The sequence below is a fragment of the Callithrix jacchus genome, chromosome 4 (genome assembly GCF_049354715.1).
Source record: "Callithrix jacchus isolate 240 chromosome 4, calJac240_pri, whole genome shotgun sequence".
Classification (NCBI taxonomy): Eukaryota; Metazoa; Chordata; class Mammalia; order Primates; family Cebidae; genus Callithrix; species Callithrix jacchus.
In genome coordinates, this window is record NC_133505.1 from 38,722,900 (window position 1) to 38,742,722 (window position 19,823).

The 19,823-nt window shown below is 44.5% G+C and overlaps 1 protein-coding gene across 1 annotated transcript in view; it reads left to right on the top strand.

Annotated features, from left to right (window-relative positions):
• Positions 1 to 19,823, top strand: part of LOC108590331 (putative uncharacterized protein C6orf52) — a 231,302-nt gene that overhangs the window by 161,550 nt on the left and 49,929 nt on the right. The window lies entirely within an intron of this gene.

The window sequence follows — 19,823 nt, forward strand, 5'->3', positions numbered from 1 at the left end:
TGTGCAGTCCACAGGTCTGGGGATGTGTCCGGATGGGCCGTTATGGCTCTGGAATGGTGAATCCACGGAATGATTCCTGTAACTTTGAGAGCAGTTGGAGTGATAAGGATTATAGTATGGGGCCCTGTCCAGACAGGTTGGAGCATTCCTTTTTCAAGCCCTTTACCCAGACTTGGTCCCCAGGTTGGAAGGATGCACTGGATTGGCCAGGGAGATGGGTGCTCTCTCCATTACAAACCGGTTGACCTGGGACAGTGTTTTCCCCAATGCCTGTAACTGAGATGATATGTCTGTTTCTCCTAGCTGTCTGAGGACTCCCCTACTTTGCTGACTAAGGCAGGGGAGGCCTCCTGAAGAGAATCTCAAAGGGTGAGTAGCCGGTGGGTCCTGGTGTGCAGGGCTAGGGGAGCATGTCTACCCAGGGAGCCTGGGTCTCTTGGTAGAGCTTTGCCAGCATAACCTTTAGGGTTCGATTTACGCGCTCCACTTTCCCTGAACTTTGCGGCCTGTCATCTGTAGGAAGTTTCCACTTGATCTTGAGTGCATTTGTGAGGGTTTGGACGATCTCTGCCATGAACACTGGCCCAGTGTCACTGTGTAAGGTGAGTGGAAACCTGTACCAGGGAACAATTTCGCGGAGTAAGATTTTCTCCACTTCTCGGGCCCTTTCAGTCTTTGTCAGGAGTGCCTCCGCCCAACCTGTGTGTGTGCATACAAGGACCAGTAGGTCTTTGTACCCTTTACTGGGCTTGATTTCAGTGAAGTCCACCTCTACGTCTTAAAGGGGTAGTCCCCACCCATTGCACCCCTGGAATGGGTTTCAGTCGCTGTGTGGGGTTGTTCTTAGCACAGGTTAGGCACTGGTTGCTCCCTGCAGCACAAAGTTTAGGGAGCGTGCAGTGTAGTAATATCTGCTGAGTAGGGTTCCCAGGGCAGTCTTCCTAGGTGGGTGAGACTGTGGCACTGAGTAATGACAGTGGAGCCAGATTTTGGGGGCACCACGGGTCTGTTGTCAGCGAGCAGCCACCATCCCTCTGTGCTCTGTTTCACCCCCTCCTGTTGCGCCCATTTATTTTCCTTCTTGAGGTACCCTGGGTTTCCCAAATCCTCGAGGAGTCAAGGGGTGACTGTGAATAAGTGGGCGGGGGGGGGGTTGTGCTGGATCTTCCTGCCTTGCGGATGCTTTAGCTTCTTGGTCGGCTGGCTGGTTTCCGTGGAGATGAGACCCGTTCCTCTTTGGTGGCCCTTACAACATACAACAGCTACCTCTTTCGGTTTCCAAACTGCTTCTAGCAATTAGAGGACTTCTTCCTTGCCTTTGACTTCCTTTCCCCCTGCTGTCAGCAGTCCTCTTTCCTTGTGTGTTGTCCTGTGTATGCGGACGGTTGCAAAGGTGTACTTGGAATCAGTGTAGATATCGGCCACTTTATTTTCTGCATGACACAGGGCCTGGATAAGGGCATATAATTCTGCCCGTGGCACTGAACAGCCTTTGGGCAGGGGAGCCGCCTCCATCACTTCGGTGGAGGTGGTGACTGCATGTCCCGCATACCTTTCTCCATTTCAGACGTAACTGCTCCCATCGGTGAACAGGTTCAAATCTGCTTTTGAGATTGGAGTGTCTCTGAGGTCTGGCAGATGAGCGAAAACTTCATGAACCATTTCCTCACAGTCGTGGTCTAGAGCTGCTTCTTCCATAGGCAGGAATGTGGCCAGGTTGAGGCCATGCATGGTTTCAATGGTGACCCATGGGTTCTCCCATAGCAGTCCTTGGTAGTGGGTTAGAGGGGCATTTGAGAGCCATCGGAGTCCCTGACTGTTCGTGAGAGTGGACATCGGGTGGGGCACTTTGATATTAACAGTCTGGCCCAAGGTTAGCTTGTCAGCTTCCTTCATCAGAATAACCGTGGGGGCTAAGGCTCGGAGACAAGGGGGCCATCCTGATGCCACTGTATCTAGCTGTTTAGACAGATATGCTACTGGTCTCTGCCCAGGCCCAACAGTTTGGGTGAGGACCACGAGTGCTGTTTTGTTCTTCTCTTGGATGAATAAATTGAATTCCTGGGTAACATCTGGAAGTCCCAGCACCAGGGCACTGTGGGGCAGTCCTTTGATTTTCCAGTAAGCCCTGTCTTGGCTATTACCCCATTCAAGGGGTCTATCTTCCAGCCCAGTTAGTGCCTCATAGAGGGGTCTCACTATGTCTGAGAAGCTCGGGATCCATATGTGACAGAAGCCAGCTGCTCCAAGAAACTCCGGAAGTTTTCGCTTGGTGTTGGGAGCAGGCATGGAGCAGACTACTTTCTTTCTCTCTGGTCCCAAGGACCAGTGGCCTTTCGTGATGACAGATCCTAAGTTCTGCACCTATTGTCTACAAATTTGAGCCTTTTTTCCATGAGACTTTGTATCCCGCCTCCATGAGGAGCTGCAGCAATGCCTTGGTTCCTTCCCAGCAGTCCTCCTGTCTCCTGCCCGTGAGGAGCAGGTCGTCCGAGTCCTGCACCAGTGTGCAGTTCAGGTCCTCTCATGGGAAGGCAGCTAGGTCTGTGTCAAGTGCCTCACCGAAGAGTGTGGGAGAGTTTTTGAATACTTGGAGTAGGTGAGTCCAGGTTAGTTGTGTCTTCCTGTTTGGGGGTCTTCCCATTTGAAGGCTAAAAGTGGCTAGCTTTTTGATGCCAGTCATAGGCAGAAAAAGGCAACCTTCAAGTCCAAGCAAGTGAACCACTCGGTCTCAGCGGGGAGCTGACCCAAGAGAGCATATGGGTTAGGAACCACACGGTGGAGGGTGATTGCAGCACTGTTAACTGCTCTCAGGCTTTGCACTGGGCAGTATCCACCACCAGCCTTTTTCACTGGCAATAAAGGGGTGTTCCAGGTAGACTGGCATTCCACCAGGATTCCCTCTTTTCTGAGCCATGAAATGTGTTCCTGAATTCCCAGCTGGGCCTCTCGGGGTATCGGGTATTGTTTCTGCCTAACAGGGAGGCCTCTAGGCTTGAGGTCAATTATTAGCAGTGCATGGGCCTTAGCCATTCCTGGAAAGTTCTTTTCTGCCCAAACTGCAGGGAAGGCATTTAGAAACTCTGTTGGGTTTTCTTCTAGCCTCTTGACAGTGTGCAAATTCCATTCATTTTCATGCGGAAGAGTGACCACCAGGATCAGGCCCTTCTTGGGCTCACCCAAAGTCAGACCTCTGGTTCAAAGGTAATCTGCACCCCCAGTTTACTTAGCAGGTCTCTCCCTAAGAGGGGAACAGAGCATTCTGGCATGTAGAGGAACTCAAGGTGTATCTGGTGTCCCCCTAATTGACATATTTGGTTTTGGCAGAATAGCTGGGGCTCTACCTGGCTGCCTGTTGCTCCCATTATAGCAGCCTTCCTGTTGCCAGACGAGGAAACAGGGATGGTGATCACCAAGTACTCTGCCCAGGTGTCTACCATAAAAGTTATTGGGTGGCCCCAAACTTTCATCTTGACCATGGACTCACAGGGGCCAAGCTTTATAGAGCCCGGCCTGTCCTAGTCTGAGTCTGTTCTGGCCAAATTGATCAGGTGGGCCGGCTTAGGCTCTGGCTGTACTTCACCTGTCCTTGGGGAGGTGCCCCACTTGGGGTTGCTTGTTTGGGGCACTCATTCTTCAAGTGCCCCACTTCTTGGCAGTAGGAACATTGATCAGGCCATAAGCGGGGCGGGGGGGGCAGCGCTCAGACCTCCCCTCTTTGCACAGGGGACCCGGGCACTGGGTCAGATTGGGGTGGCCAAGAGCCACTGCCAAAAGTGTCACCTTCTGCTTCATGCATTTGTCTGCCTCCCTCTGTGCTTGTAGGTCTCGGTTCACATAGACATTATTGGCAACCTCCAGCAGCTGAGCGGAGTTCATTCCCACAAAGCCCTCCAGCCTCTGCAACTTCTGGTGAATGTCCAGAGCTGACTGGGTGACAAAGGTGGCCTTGACCATCCACATGTTCTCTGGTGCCTCTGGGCCAAATGGGGTATATATCCGGAAGGCCTCACAGAGTCACTCGTAGAAGTCACAGAGGGTCTCATTTGGTTTGAGTGACTGCTGTGGTTTTTGACATGTTGGTCAGTTTCTTGCTCCCTCCTGGACTCCTTTGAGGACGGCCTTCTGGTGGTGCTGCAGGGAGGCTCTTCCCGCTTCAGTGTTGAAGTCCCAGTTCAGCTTGATGTCAGGTGCAGCCTCCACAGCCCACCAGGCCAGGTCCAGGGACCCCACTGGGGCCTGTTCTTGGAGCCACTTACAGGCTTCAGTCAGGATGCACCTCTGCTCTTCTGTGTTGAACAGTGTGAAGAGGAGCTGGAGACAGTCATCCCAGTTGGGCTAGTGCTTTTGGGATATGGATTCTAAAAGGTCAACCAGGGCCTGAGCCTTCTCTGAGTACACCAGAGTGTGGTGTTTTCAATTCAGGAGATCCATAGTACTGAAGTCTGGTAGTAAAGGATGGGCCTCCCCAGCTCAACCGTTTCATCATCTGTCACAGTGAGGGCGGCCCGGGTTTCCTGCAAAGGCATCTTGAGGGCTAGTGCTGGCTGTGAGGACTGGAGGTGCCTGGCCAGGGGTGTTTTGGGGCACGGAGGCTCTGGACTGGCTGCACCAGTCTCGGCGGTCTCTAGTGATTCAGGAGGCATCTCGGGCAGGTTGGGAGGAGCTGACGGTGCAGCCAAGGGAATGTACAGAGGCGGCTGGATTTCTTCCTCAGGGTCACCTGGTGCATAGGTCTTTTGGGCCCCTTAGTCACCTGAGCCACAAGGACTTTGCAGTTTCCCTTTTTTCCAGCGCAGAATCGAACACAAGGTGGCAAAGCTTGAGCTACCTCCAGCCAGGAGTCGATATAAGGAACTGGTCCGGGTGTCTGGAACTGCTGGTCACAGCTTTCCAAACAGCCTGAATGATGGGGACATCTAAGGTTCCTCCAGATGGCCAGCCAGCATTAAACATCAGCCACCCCACTTCACAGAGAGTTTTTAGTCTTCCCAGGGTCATTTTGACCCCATAATCTGCAAAGGAACCCTTCCTAAAGTTCTTGACCATACAGTCTAAGATAATGGGTTTGGACTGGCCCTTTCCCATGATGTATGCCCCCCTCTGACCAGCGGCATGAGACAGACAAAGGGAGGGGGTGTCCTGTTAAGGACCACTCAGGTGCCCACCTGGCCAAGTCCCTCGTGGATACTTTTAGGTGCCTCTTAGCATTGGCAGGTTGGAATAATACCCCAAATCAGATCGAGCATAGCCCATTACTGCCCTAAATCTTATGAGGTCACCACCCAATTGCAGGTTAGGGTCCACTGAGACTCTGTAGTTTTCACCATGGAGCCACAGACCGGAGATCCAAGGACAAGCCCTTGAATTCTACATTCACTCACTCACTCACACAGTTTATCACATTCCCTCCCTAGCCTGGAGAGTCTACCTGTGGTCTCCCTGCAGAGACCCTGTGAGGTGATCAGGTTCCCCTTCCCTCCAAAGACTGGCCTGCCTAGGGTCAGGTCCCAGGACCTTACCTTATCTGAAGCTTCTCATAGTTCAGTCCATCCCCTCTGTGAGTCCGGTGAGCAGCAACACTGGAGCAGCAGTAGTTCTCCTGCTTGGGAAGGAGACCTTGTTGAAAACTACAGGTGGGGGGGGGGTCCTTCCTTGTTCCACAGTGGGGAACAGATGCGCTGTCTGCCCTTTCTGATCCCAAAGTGGTGGCTCAAGGTGCCAGTATGGTTGGGTTTCCCAATCAGGGAACCAACTGCTATGGAAGAATGTCACCTGACAAGAAACCCAAGTGGCACTCAGAGGGTTAGAGGAACACAGTTTATTATGTCAGCAGGCCCAGACGGGTTCACACCCAAAGGTCTGGACCCCAGCCTGGAACAGCACACAGCTTTTATAGGTTGGGGGCGGGGGCAGTAACTCAAGGTTTTAGGCAATGTGGCAGTTTCTCAAGGGACTTCCTAGTTGGTAAGCTGGAAGCGAGTGTACAGAAGCAGATAGAGGTTAGACAGGCAATCAGGAGATTTTTCACGAACTTTCCACTTCAGTCCAGCCATTATGGAGGATGGTGCAGCCATTCCTCAAAGATCTAGAACCAGAAATACTATTTGACTGAGCGATTTCATTACTGGTTATATACTCAAATAAATATAAATCATTCTACTATAAAGACACATGCACATGTACGTTTACTGTAGCACTGTTTACAATAGCAAAGACATGGAACCAATCAACCTATCAATGATAGACTGGATAAAGAAAATGTGGTACCTATACACCATAGAATACTACACAGCCATAAAAGGTGAGTTCATGTCCTTTGCAAGGACATGGATGAAGCTTGAAGCCATCATCCTCAGCCCAACTAACATGGGAACAGAAAACCAAACACCACATGTTCTCACTCCTAAGTGAAAGTTGAACAATGAGAACACATGGACACAAGGAGGCAAACAACACACACCAGGGCCTGTTGGGGAGTAGGATATGAGGAAAAAGAACTTACAGGAAGGGGCAATAGGTTCAGCAAACCACCATGGCAGGCTATATGTATACAACAAATCTACACATTCTGCACATGTGTCCCAGCACTTAAAGTAAAATGAAATAAATTCAATAAAAAAAGAAAGTGTATGTGTCTTACATGTACACATATGCTCATTGCAGCACTATTCACAATAGGTAAGACTTGGAATCAACCTAAATGTCTGTCAATGGTAGACTGGATAAAGAAAATGTGGCCCATGTACACCATAGAGTACTATGCAGCCATAAAAAAGAATGAGCTCATGTCCTTTGCAGGAACATGGATGGAATTAGAGGTCATTATCCTTAGCAAACTAACACAGGAACAAAAATACAAATACCACATGTTCTCACTTATAAGTGGGAGCTAAATAATGAGAACACATGGACACATAGAGGGGAAAGACACACACTGGGGTCTACTTGAAGGTGGAGGAAAGGAGGAGGGAGAGGATCAGGAAAAAGTGCTAATGGGTACTCAGGCTTAATACTTGGGTGAGTAATAATGGGTACTAAAATAATCTGTACAACAAAACCCCATGACACAATATACCTAAATAAGAAACCTTCACATGTACCCCTTAACTAAAAATAAAAGTTAAATTAAAAAAGAAAGAAAGAAAGAAAGTGCTTGTCTGGAAACAGCACTTGGTTGAGTTCTGTGTTTTTTTTTAAACCAAGTCACACATCTCTGCTTCTCTGCTATCACTGGAGTGTTGATTCATGTAGGTTTTTGTCATTGATATGATTAGTTTTAGGTCTCCATGTTATTTTCCCAGTTTTTGTTTCTCTGTTCCTCTTGTCCTGACCAATGACTTCTTATTAGAAATCATAGAAACAAAAGAAAGTAGAATAACATCTTAAATAACTACTTAAAGTGCTGGAAGAAAAAAAGATCAACTAAGAATTCTATATCCAGCACAGATGTTCTTCAAAAAAGGCGAAATAAAAAGATGTTTCAGGTAAAAGAAAATTGAGAGAATTTGTCGCCAGCAGATCTGCACAATAACAATTGGTAAAGAAAATTCCTCAGGCTAGAGGCAAATGATACCAGGTGGAAAATGGATTATCAGAAAAAATGAAGATGATCAAAATGGTAAATACTGAGCTAAGTGCAAAAGGCTATCTTGCGGCCGGGCGCGGTGGCTCAAGCCTGTAATCCCAGCACTTTGGGAGGCCGAGACGGGTGGATCACGGGGTCGAGAGATCAAGACCATCCTGGTCAACATGGTGAAATCCTGTCTCTACTAAAAATACAAAAAATTAGCTGGGCACAGTGGTGCATGCCTGTAATCCCAGCTACTTGGGAGGCTGAGGCAGGAGAATTGCCTGAACCCAGGAGGCGGAGGTTGCGGTGAGCCAAGATCGCGCCATTGCACTCCAGCCTGGGTAACAAGAGCGAAACTCCGTCTCAAAAAAAAAAAAGGCTATCTTGCTCCCCTCATTTACACTTACTTTGTATACATAGAACTGTTTAAAGATAAGAAAAAGTTTTTTCTTGTGGAACTTATAACCTACATAGATATACCACATATAATATCTATGCCATAAAATAAGGACATTTTATAGAGGATACATGGTTGCAAGATTTATATATTTATGGGTACTGGCACATTATTAACTGAAAGTAGACTATGAGATGTTAAGAATGCGCTAAGCTCTGAAGGAAATTGAGACACAAAAAAATGTTCAAAAGATCAACAAATCTTGAAGATGTCGATCTTCAAGCCTGAGTGCCCATTAGCACTTTTTTTGTCATTGTTGTTGTTGTTTTTGAGGCGGAGTCTCACTCTGTTGCCCAGTCTGGAGGGCAATGGCGTGATCTCGGCTCACTGCAACCTCCACCTCCTGGGTTAAAGTGATTCTCCTGCCTCAGCCTCCTAAATAGCTGGGATTACAGGTGTGGTGTGGGCCACCATGCCCAGCTAATTTTTGTGTTTTTTTTTTAATAGAGACAGGGTTTCACCATGTTGGCCAGGATGGTCTCGATCTCTTGACTTCATGATCCACCCACCTCAGCCTCCCAAAGTGCTGGGATTACAGGCTTAAGCCACTGTACCCAGCCTAATTTTTGTATTTTTAATAGAGATAGGTTTTACCCTTTTGGCCGAGCTTGTCTCAAACTCCTGACCTCATGGCCAGCCCTCCTCAGCCTTCCAAAGTGCTGGGATTAGAGGCATGAACCACCCTGTAATCTGGCACACGGCCAGAGATGGTTTTCTGGAGGGGGAAAAAAAAAACTTAGCCAGTCTTGAGTTTATTATTCTACAGTTTCAGAACTGTTGTGAAAGAAATGTAATCAAAAGAACAGTCCTTCCCAGAAAGAGAAGTTATCCCTAAATTCAAAGCAAGGAAAATGCAGCTGTGAACAATCAAAATCACTGTCCTTGTCCTCATAAAGCTTGTATTGGAGAGAGAGCAAGACTATAAGCAATTAAAATAAATACATTTGGCCAGGTGTGGTGGCTCACACCTGTAATCCCAGCATTTGAGAGGCTGAGTGGGTGGATCACCTGAGGCCAGGAGCTTGAGACCAACCTGACCAACATGGTGAAACCCTGTCTTTAAATAAATACATTTGTAGCTGGGCACAGTGGCTCATACCTGCAATTCCAGCACTTTGGGAGGCTGGCTGAAGCAGAAGGACCCCTTGAGGCCAGGAGTTTGAGACCAGACTGGGAAACAAAGCAAGACTCCCTTTGTACCAAAAAGAAGTAAAAAGTTAGCTGAGTGTGGGGGCACACACCTGTAGTCCCCAGCTACTTGGGAAGCTGAGGTGGGAGGATCACTTGAACCCAGGAGTTTGAGGCTACAGTGAGCCAAGATTGCCCCACTGCATTCCAGCCTGGGTGACAAAGCACAATCCAGTTTCTCAAAATAAATAAGTAGATAATTCTTAAATGTTAGTAAAAGGGTTGTGAACACTTTGTTGTGAACACATGTTGTCAAGTCTCATGCATCCTTCCTGGAAAGAAGTTATGCATGTGTTACTGTTGTTACATGAAGTGGGTAGTGCAAGGCGGGCTCTGGTGGGAGTGAGAAGAATGAGAATGAGGAGATTGGAAGAGAGTCCTGGAGATGAGCTTCCAGGCAGAGGAGCAGCTGTGCAGAGGCTCTGAGGTGTGGACACCTGGTCGTGCCAGATGAAAGATGCCACGGAGGACCTCAGCCTGGCCCCATTGCATAGACACATCTGGGTCAACTCAGATGTGTCTTGCCAATGAGAGGGATTTTTTTCCGTAACATGATTTGAAAAGATTTTTCAAAACATTCCAAAGATATTACGAGTGAAATTTTCCTCCCTCCCCAGAGCCCAGGTCCTCTGCCAGAAATAAGGACTTTACCAAGTCTCATGCATCCCTCATCCTTCCTGGAAAGAAGTTATGCGCATGTTATTGTTACATGAAGTAGGAGCACTGAAAAGAAAGGAGTAGAAGAAAATGTTTCTTCTTTTCAGTTTTCCAGAGTGTTGCCATGAAGGGCTGGAGAGAGGAGTTGCAGGGAGGAGAGAGAAACCTCAGGGACTGCACAAGGCTCCAGAGCGTTCCCCTCCTCCAAGCGTTGTGGGGTCCCTTGCTGCTCAGAGGCTCCTTCACCCCCACTGATGCTCAGCCCCTGATCAGCCATCTCTGCCTGGCTTACAGCCCACTCCTCTCTTCTGCTCAGAGAATCTGAGAGCAGCGCGGCGGCGCCCCCTTGTGGCCACAGGGCTAAGGACGGTGGCCCTCAGCTCCCATCTCGCCTGCTCAGCCAAGACCTCCCCTGGGTCTCCCTGGACTCCGGGCAGCAGGACAGGGGTCTGAACACGGGAGGGCGCGCCTACTCTATGTCAGGGTTGGAATCAGATGTGTTTGTGTGGTTCTTCAGACGGGTATGTGTGGTTCTATTCCATTGATTTATAACTATTTTATGACAATGTCACACTACTTTTATTTCTAGGGGTTACTAAATCTTGAAATTACCCCGTACGCATCCTCCAAATTCCTTTAATTTTTTTTTAATTATTTCAGCTATTGGAAGTTATTTGTATAGAAATGGCAGATTTGGCTTGCCAATTTCTTTAAACATTTCTTTTTAAGTTCACCAGTGTTTTAATTGATATGGTGCTTAATTTAATAGCTCAGTCTTGGGGAATTAATAACGCTGGATATTTTAGGTCTTGAATACACTATTTCTCTGTTTATTTCTATCTTCTTTACTTTCTGTCGGGGATGCCATGTAGATCTTAGTGTACAAATCATACACATTATTAAAAAATTGATGCTTGAAACTGGTATTACTTTAATCATTGTGTTATGAGTGTGTTTTAAAATTTTTCATCATTCTGATTTTACATTACTTTAGATACTTTACTTTTGTATAGTTGTACCCTACAATTTTAATAAATTTACATATTACTTCTAGAAGTTTTATTTGCCTTAAGATTTCCCACTTACATAATATTATCTTCAAACTAGTACACTTTACTTTTTTTTTTTTTCCATTTAAAAGTCTTTCCTTTCTTTTTCTTTGCTCAGTGCTTTGGCCAGGACCTCCAAGACAACATCTCTCCCGTTTTCCTGATCTTAGGTAGAAAGTCATCAATTTTCATCATAAAATATGATGTGAGAAGTAGGTTTGACATAGAAGCCATTTATCAAATTGAAGAACTTGCCCACTATCCCTATTTACTGACAAACTTTATCACAAATGAGTGCTGCATTCTATTTTTTATTAATTTTCTTAAACCATTAGGTTCAGTGGCACATGTGCAGGCCTGTTATATATTTAAATTCCATGTCATGGGGCTTTAGTGTACAGAATATTTCACCATGCAGGTTATAAACATGGTACTTGATAGGAAGTTTTTTAATCCTCCCTCTTCTCCATCCTCCACCCTTGAGTAGGTTTTGGTGTCTAGTGTTCCCTTCTTTGAGTCCATGTGTACTCACTGTTGAGCTCCCACTTATCAATGAGAACAAGTGGTGTTTGGTTTTCTGTTCCTGTGTTAATTCTTAGGGTAATGGCCTCTAGCTCCATCCGTGTTGCTGCAAAGAATGTGTCCCTGTTCTTTCATCCTACAGATTCTGTACTTTCATATCCTTCAGTTTAGAGGACTTTCTAATTTCTCTTGGGAGTTCTTCTTTGACAAAGTTGTCATTTAGAATTTTGATGTTTAATTTCCAAATACTTGGTATTTTTATGATTTTCTATCTTAGTCCATTGGAATACCGTAGTCTGTGTGGCTTATAAACAACAGAAATCTATTTCTCACAACTCTAGAGCCTGCGAAGTCCAAGGTCAAGACAATGGCAGAGAGTTGGTTCACATTTTAATTCTGAGTCAAAATAATGAAAAGCTGTTTTGCCCCATATTCACTCACCAGGAAGCACTGTCATTGTTAGTGATGGCATCTAGCTCTCAAGGGAGGACAGCAGCTCAGGGCCAGCTCTGTAATTACTGCAGAGCTCCAGTCTGCCTTGGTCATGTCCACAGTTCCCCACTGTTGCACACTTATTAGATCAGTGCATTCCCCTATGCAATCTGTACTGATAAAGGCCTGAGGCATCGTTCTCATTCCTGTGAACTGTTGTAAATAATCTTATATCTTGCATTACTGGTGGCTGAGATTTCGACAAATGTCAGAAACCCTTGCTTGAAGGGAAATTCACAGAGGACACCTTGAAACCTCCTGTGGGAACAAGTGGGCTTGATGAGCACAGCCTCCTTCCCAAGTGGATTCTGCTGATCACAAACTCTTGAGCTCTGATGACAGGCTGCCGTCTCCCTAGGAGGAATCCCCAGTCCCAGGTGTTGCTTGGAGTGTTAAACAGGAGCCCAGCCAGCTGGCACCTATTTCTCTGCTGTGATTTCCTCTTCTTACCCCATTTTTTGGTAAGGAAAAATATAATTTTATGTAGATCTTACCTGTGCATAGTGTGTAGTAAGATATACAAAGAGACACACATTGTTTAACAGAAGCAGTTTTTTTTTTTAAATACCACTTTAGATTTAACTTACAACAGCATGGTAGCCCTGCCAGATGACAGATACTCTGATTTATACTAAAAAATTACTTGCCATTCTGGCCGATACATTTCCACTAGTCTTTAATTGATAAAATATATAATGTATTTTATTTGTAAATTATGAATAAATGTTCAAAACCTTGGTCATCCTGTTTGTAATTTTCTGTGTGGTTATTTTACTTCATTTGTTGAACATCTTAGATATGAGCCGAAGTTCTCCATTAAATTTGGGGACTTTTCAACTATTTTTTTAAATATTTTTCTGATACTGTGTCTCTGTCTTCCTTTGAGGGTCCACTTGAACATTTAATCTGTTTTTTGGAATTAGCAAGTTCTAGAGATTTTTATTCAAAATCACAGACTTGTCCTTTATTCTGCCATCTCAAAACTTCTGTGGACCTCATCCAGAATACTTTCATTTTCATTTTTTCTGTTTGAGAATTTCCACTTAGTATCTTATGTAGTTTCAGCAGGGGTTTCTGGGTGTGCATCCTGCATCTGTGTAATTTAGAGATTGACCAAGTATTTGAATCATTTATACTCAGATACTGTGATTCAGCTTCACTGTGGTTGCTTTGTTCCTGGAATTCTCTTTGAATTTCCAGTTGTTCTGTTAGCCTCACACCCTGCCCTTTCACCCCTCAAGCCTGTAAGATGTTTGCTTTCTTCTACCTGAGCTCTGCGGGTTGGCAGATGCACTCAGTCCATGGTACTGCAGACTTGCAGATTCACCAGGATCATTTATCTCTTTGGAGGGTAAACCTCACTCTATGTTAAAACTTGTACTTTGAATAAAGAAACCCCCCAAACAGGCTTTGTGTGAGCAACATGGCTATTTACCTGGGTGCAGGTAGGCTAAAGCCAAAATGGGCATTAGTGAAGGGCAGCAGGATAGGAATTGGTTTATAGGTTTTGGGTGGGCAGTGGAAAGTTACAGAGTAAGATCAGTTACAGTGGTTGGGGTGGGGCAAGGAGTATACATTACCATAAGTTCAGTTACAATGGCAGGTGGGATAGGGTGTAAGAACAATTAAGATGGCAGCGTGGGGTGAGGAGTATTTACATTATCTTATGAACACTTAAGATGGCAGGGTGGGATGAGGAGTATTCACATGATCATAATAATTAAGATGGTGGATGGGGGGCGTGATTGCTCTGATGTTTGACAGGGATAATGGGGAACAAAGGCAGGGGTGGGGGTGATCAGCCTAGGCAGGAAAGACTTCAGACTTTCTGGTCTGGGCTTCCACCTGGAGGCCTGACATTCTAGTTTCTTTCTGATTTTTAACCAGATTCTCTAATGGCCCACACACAGAGTTTAGTGTTCAGCCAGGGACGTATGTGAGCATAAATTGCATTCACATTGTTGATCCGAACTCTTCTGCAGCTCTCTTTCAAAATTCTCATTTTAATTTCTAGCTGATTTGGGCTCTGAACTCCACGATCTGCCCACATTGAGCCAGTAGGGCTGCAGTTAAGTGCTGGGAGGCTAGAGAACGCTCATAGGTAAGAAAGAAAGGCCACCAACTTGCAGTCCTTACCTAATACAAAAGGAGTCTTTTAACATTACAGCTCTTATCACATATTGCTGTGAGAGGAAAACTTTCTGGTCTATCTTTTTATGTTCCCATTCCCAGACGTTCCACCCTGAAAGAGACTTTGGGATAGAAGTTTGCAGCCCACAATTCAATCTTCTGAGACAAATATGAATTCAGGCATCAGAAATTCTCAAGTTAGATTTCTAAAATTAAAATCAGATTAGAGCTAGGTGCTGTGGCTTATATCTGTAATCCCAGCAATCTGTGAGACCAAGGTGGGTGGATTCCTTGAGCCCAGGAGTCACAACAAGCCTGAGCAACATGGCAAATCCCCATTTCTACAAAAAACACAAAATTTAGCCAGGTCTGATGATACACAGCTGTAGTCCCAGCTACTTGGAAGGGTGAGGTAGGAGGATCAACTGAGCCTGGGGCAGTCGAGAATGCAGTGAGCTGTGTTTGTACCACTGAACTCCATCCTAGGCAAGAGAGTGAGACTATGTGTTTTAAAAAAGATTGAATGAATACATTCAGGACATAAGAGTAGGCAAGGACTTCATGACCAAAACACCAAAAGCATTGGCAACAAAAGCCAAAATAGACAAATAGGACCTAATCAAACTCCACAGCTTCTGCACAGCAAAAGAAACAGTCATTAAAGTGAATCGGCAACCAACAGAATGGGAAAAAAATTTTGCAGTTTACCCATCTGACAAAGGGCTGATATCCAGAATTTACAAAGAACTCAAACAGATTTACAAGAAAAAAACAAGCCCATTCAAAAGTGGGCAAAGGATATGAACAGACACTTTACAAAAGAAGACATGCGTGAGGCCAACAAACATATGAAAAAATGCTCATCATCACTGGTCATTAAAGAAATGCGAATCAAAACCACATTGAGATACCATCTCACTCCAGTTAGAATGACGATCATTAAAAAATCTGGAGACAACAGATGCTGGAGAGTATGTGGAGAAAGAGGAAAACTTTTACACTGCTGGTGGGAGTGTAAATTAGTTCAACCATTGAGGAAGACAGTGTGGTGATTCCTCAAGGACCTAGAAATAGAAATTCCATTTGACCCAGCAATTCCATTACTGAGTATATATCCAAAGGACTATAAATCTTTCTACTATAAGGACACATGCACAGGAATGTTCATTGCAGCACTGTTTACAATAGCAAAGACCTGGAACCAACCCAAATGCCCTTCGATGATAGACTGGACTGGGAAAATGTGGCACATATACACCATGGCAATCAAAAATGATGAGTTTGTGTCCTTTGTAGGGACATGGATGAATCTGGAGAACATCATTCTCAGCAAACTGACACAAGAACAGAAAATGAAATACCGCATGTTCTCACTCACAGGCGGGTGACGAACAATGAGAACACATGGACACAGGGAGGGGAGCATCACACACTGGGGTCTATTGGGGGGAATAGGGGAGGGACAGTGCGGGGGGAGTTGGGGAGGGATAGCATGGGGAGAAATGCCAGATGTGGGTGAAGGGGAGGAAGGCAGCAAATCACACTGCCATGTGTGTACCTATGCAACTATCTTGCATGTTCTGCACATGTACCCCAAAACCTAAAATGCAATTAAAAAAAAAAGATTGAATGAATAATGAAAGATTAAGCCTGGTGTCTGTGATTCCAAGTTTCTATGGCAATCACTGACTCTATACAACCCACAATGATAAAGAAGGACACCCCACACATGATTGGCCTCTTCAGTATTGGAGAGAGCACATTCCATAGCTCATAATTTTCTGACAGTCTGTGAATCAAGTCACCAGACTTGAAGCTCAAGTTGAATGGAGACCATGGAAGTGGTTCAGTGAAGTACAAAACAAGCACTGCTTTTGTTCTTGATTCTTTCCCCAAACCAGGTCCTCACATGTGTTTTTAATAAACACTACAGCTGGTGGTAGCCATTGGCAATAAGATCCTCCATTATTGAGGCCCTGGTCCTTTTAACTTGAGGAATTCTATCAAGTTTAGAGAGTACAAACTGTTTGAGAAATAACTGCACTGATATTATCAAACTCTAATGAAGACAGATGATTTCACCAATGAGAAAGTTGTGACTTCTTATCCTGCAAGGGGATTTCTCTGATCCAACAGCCCATTAGCTAGTACAAGTACAGAAACATTGCATAATAAATAGAAATATCATTTTGCTCCAGGCAAAAGTCAAGCATATCTGCCATTCACCCAAATGCTTATTTGGACATTGTTGAGTATGCGTGTGTGTGTGATGTGTTCATGTGTCATGTGTGTGTGTATGTGTGTCATGTGTGCCTGTGTGCATGTGTGTGTGAGGCAGTCATAGGATTCATTGCCCAAGTTTCAGGGTTTGAGGAAAAGGTTCCATTCTTTTTCTCAATTTAAGTAACAGCTTCTGGCTTACATCTGGGCCCTGGTAGATTCTGAATGCTATGATCATGATATATAAAATGACCAAGTGACTTGACATGCTCATGCTCATTACAACCTGAGTTTTATATGCTCAGTCATGCTCACCAGCCCTCAGTCTGCATGGGAAGTGGTATATGCAGCATCAGACTTTCGCAGGTCCCACAAGACCAGGTAAGTTACCTAATGATTTGTATGACACTCCTGGTATCCTTATTACTGCTGGAGAATCCACTCTCCATTGTCTTATTACTGAGGTCTTGAGGATTTCCCTAAGGACAATTAACTGTAGAGGAAAAAAATTTGAATATACTTGGGTATACCAGAGTCAAATGTCATGGAATTACAGTCCCTTTCAGGAATCATCATCAAGAGTAATGGAAATAAAAATACTTCCAGTGAAGAGGTTTAACGAGACCATCTGGAAGTCCTGTTTACCAGAAAGAGAAATGTCTTACTTTTGGGTCTTAATCTGTTCTGAAAAATCTTACCTGACAAGAAACCCAAGCAGCACTCAGGGGATCGGAGGAACACACTTTATTACATTGGCAAGCCCAAAAGGGTTCACACCAAAAGGTCTGGACTCCAGCTTTGAAAAGTAGACAGTTTTTATAGGTAAAGGGGCAGGGGAAGTAACTCGGGACTTTAGACAACACAGCAGGTTTTAGACGACACAGCAGTTTCCCTTGAGGTTTTCCAGTTAGGAAGCAATAAGCTGAGGTACAGAAGCAGAAAGAGGCAGTTACTAACAAAAATAGGGGCAGTTTTAAAATAGGGACGGCTGCTGACTACGTGCTGACAAAATCCTGGACAAAATTTCCACTTCAAATCAATGCAGGGGCAGTCACTAATAGTTTCCTTAGATACTCAGTGGCTTCAAAGGAATAAGATGGGAAGGTTTGTGATAGGAGCTTTGGGGAGGAGATGTGAACCTCTCATGTGGCACACTTAGGTAGATATACCTACCCTCTTATGAACAAAAATGGATGGTGAAAAAGTAAAACACAATATAGAAGCATTGAGAGTCTGACACTTTAATAAAAATTGTTAAATCCCAATTCAAGGAACCCTGCATTTACTTTCTTGCTGAGCTTATTCACTTAATGTAGGACAATTAAGCTTTAGTTTTCATGGCCTCCTAAGGTATTTGGGATAGAAGACAAAGTTCAGATAGTGCTCAGAGTGGGAAATTTAATAGTGTTCTCTTCCATTTAACCAAGATCCCTAAAGCTGGTTTCTCAGTATAAGGAAAATATCCCATGCTTGAAGGTCTACCCAGACACTCGCCTTGGTGCTGAGCAGAGTGAGGCAAAAATCTTGCTCCTGAGATTAAAGACAAGTGGATTTGCAGCCCAAGTTCACACTACCTGGATGGCCTGAAGATCATCAAGCCATGAATTTATTTTAAAGTAGTGCAGACTCCAAGGAACCTGGGAAAATCAAGCAAAACTTCTCTGGAAAATTTGTACTGTCATTGCCTACTCTGAAAATTCCAAAAAATCATTACACCAGCAAAGGAGCACTTAACAGCTCAGAGAACTATGTTCATGAGACAAAACACTGTTACAGAACAAGAATATACAACAGACAGCAGAACCATACCATCATACAACTGAGAAATCCGAATAATCACATAGGATATAAAATTGCTGAACTCCCTATGATTACAGAACAAACTGTTAAGTATATTCAGTGAAAAACAAACTATAAATAATCTTCAGAAAAATTTGAAAAGACCAACACATAACACTTTAGCATGAAAATAAAATAATAAAAATTAAATCTGCGTGGATTTTTGCAGGTAAAGACAATTCAACACAAACACACCTAGCAAAGTACAAGAAGTTGTAAAACGATTACTTTAGGCACAAAAGGATATACCGGGTAGCAGGTATGAGATGAAAGAAAAAAAAATAAACAAAAAATAAAGATAAATGGTTGGTTAAATATATATTGAGGTTTAAAAGAATAGTGTATATGCTGAGAATTTATAAACATAGTTAATTGAAATATAAATTATTTTCTCTTTTTCCAAGTCTAATGCTGGATTTCTTTTCTTCATATTCTGATTAAAATTTCAAGATAAAGTTCTCACTTATAATGTGTCCTATTCTGATTTTGTGCATTTCAGTATCATGTATATAAAAATATTCTGCCGTCTTTCTATGGCATCTTTCCAAGTTATTGTTCAATTGTTCAGCACATCACTTTCTCCAACCCGCTAAGTAATAAATGTACAAATTCAGTTGTACATTTTCACTAGTGGGCAGTTTTCCACAGTATGAATGCCTTTCATGTCATTGGTGGGACCCACCAGTGAGTCTTTCAGAACCACGGACAGATCTACATGTTCTGGGATGTAGAGAGTAGAGCCTCTCTCAACTGGATGCAATGGGATACCAGGGAGGAAATTTTAAGATAAACTCTAATAGCTATGGGTTGTGATTGTAAGCATTATAAGCGTAGTCTCAAATACTGCATTCTTTCCATCGCCTCTCTTTACCCAATACTTTATTAGCCCTGTATTTTATTATCACTGTCATAAGAGAACTTGTTGGGGCAGGGGAGGTAGCTTGAGATCAGTCTTGCTACAATCATACAGTAGGCTAAAGCAGTAGGTATAGTGTAAGATGTGTGGGTACCAGCCCCAACCCTGTATATGAGTGCCCTTAGTCCCTGCAGTGACAAGGGATTGAGAAAAGGAAATAAAGACAGAGACACAAGAGTAGAATTTACAGCATGGATCCAGGGAACCAATGCAAGGATGGGAAATGCCTTGGCCCTGAGCTTTGGGCTCCAAACATTTTTATTATGTGCTTAATCTCATTGATCTTATAGGCATGGAAGGGGAGGGTAAAGGAGTAGGTAAGATAGCTGGGTGGAGAGCACTGGAGATCCTTCTAAGACATACTAAACAAGTACTCTGAGTTTATCCCCAATTGTTATCAGGGTATGGCTCCATCAGAAGTATAGAAGATGAGGAGCCAAGGGGTCTGACCACACCCAGTGCATCAAGGGGCTTTTATCTCCAGCACTGAGGACCTAGAGCAATTAAAAATCATTCCATATTCTGAGAACCTAGGCAGAGCCTGAGGTGTTCCTTGATCTCTGCCCTGCAAGGCTTTTCTCCTCCTTGCCAGCTCCCATCTGCGAAGACCCTCTTGGATCTTGTGAGCAGAGGTCACTTCCTTTCTCAGGAACCTTTGCATAAGCCCTCTTCACGAGGCACTCATGCAGTCTCCATGTTGAGAAGGCATTCATGGGACCAGAGCAGGGTTCCCTGCTCTGCAACCATCCCGAGGTGTTCCCCGGAGTTACTGCACTCTCA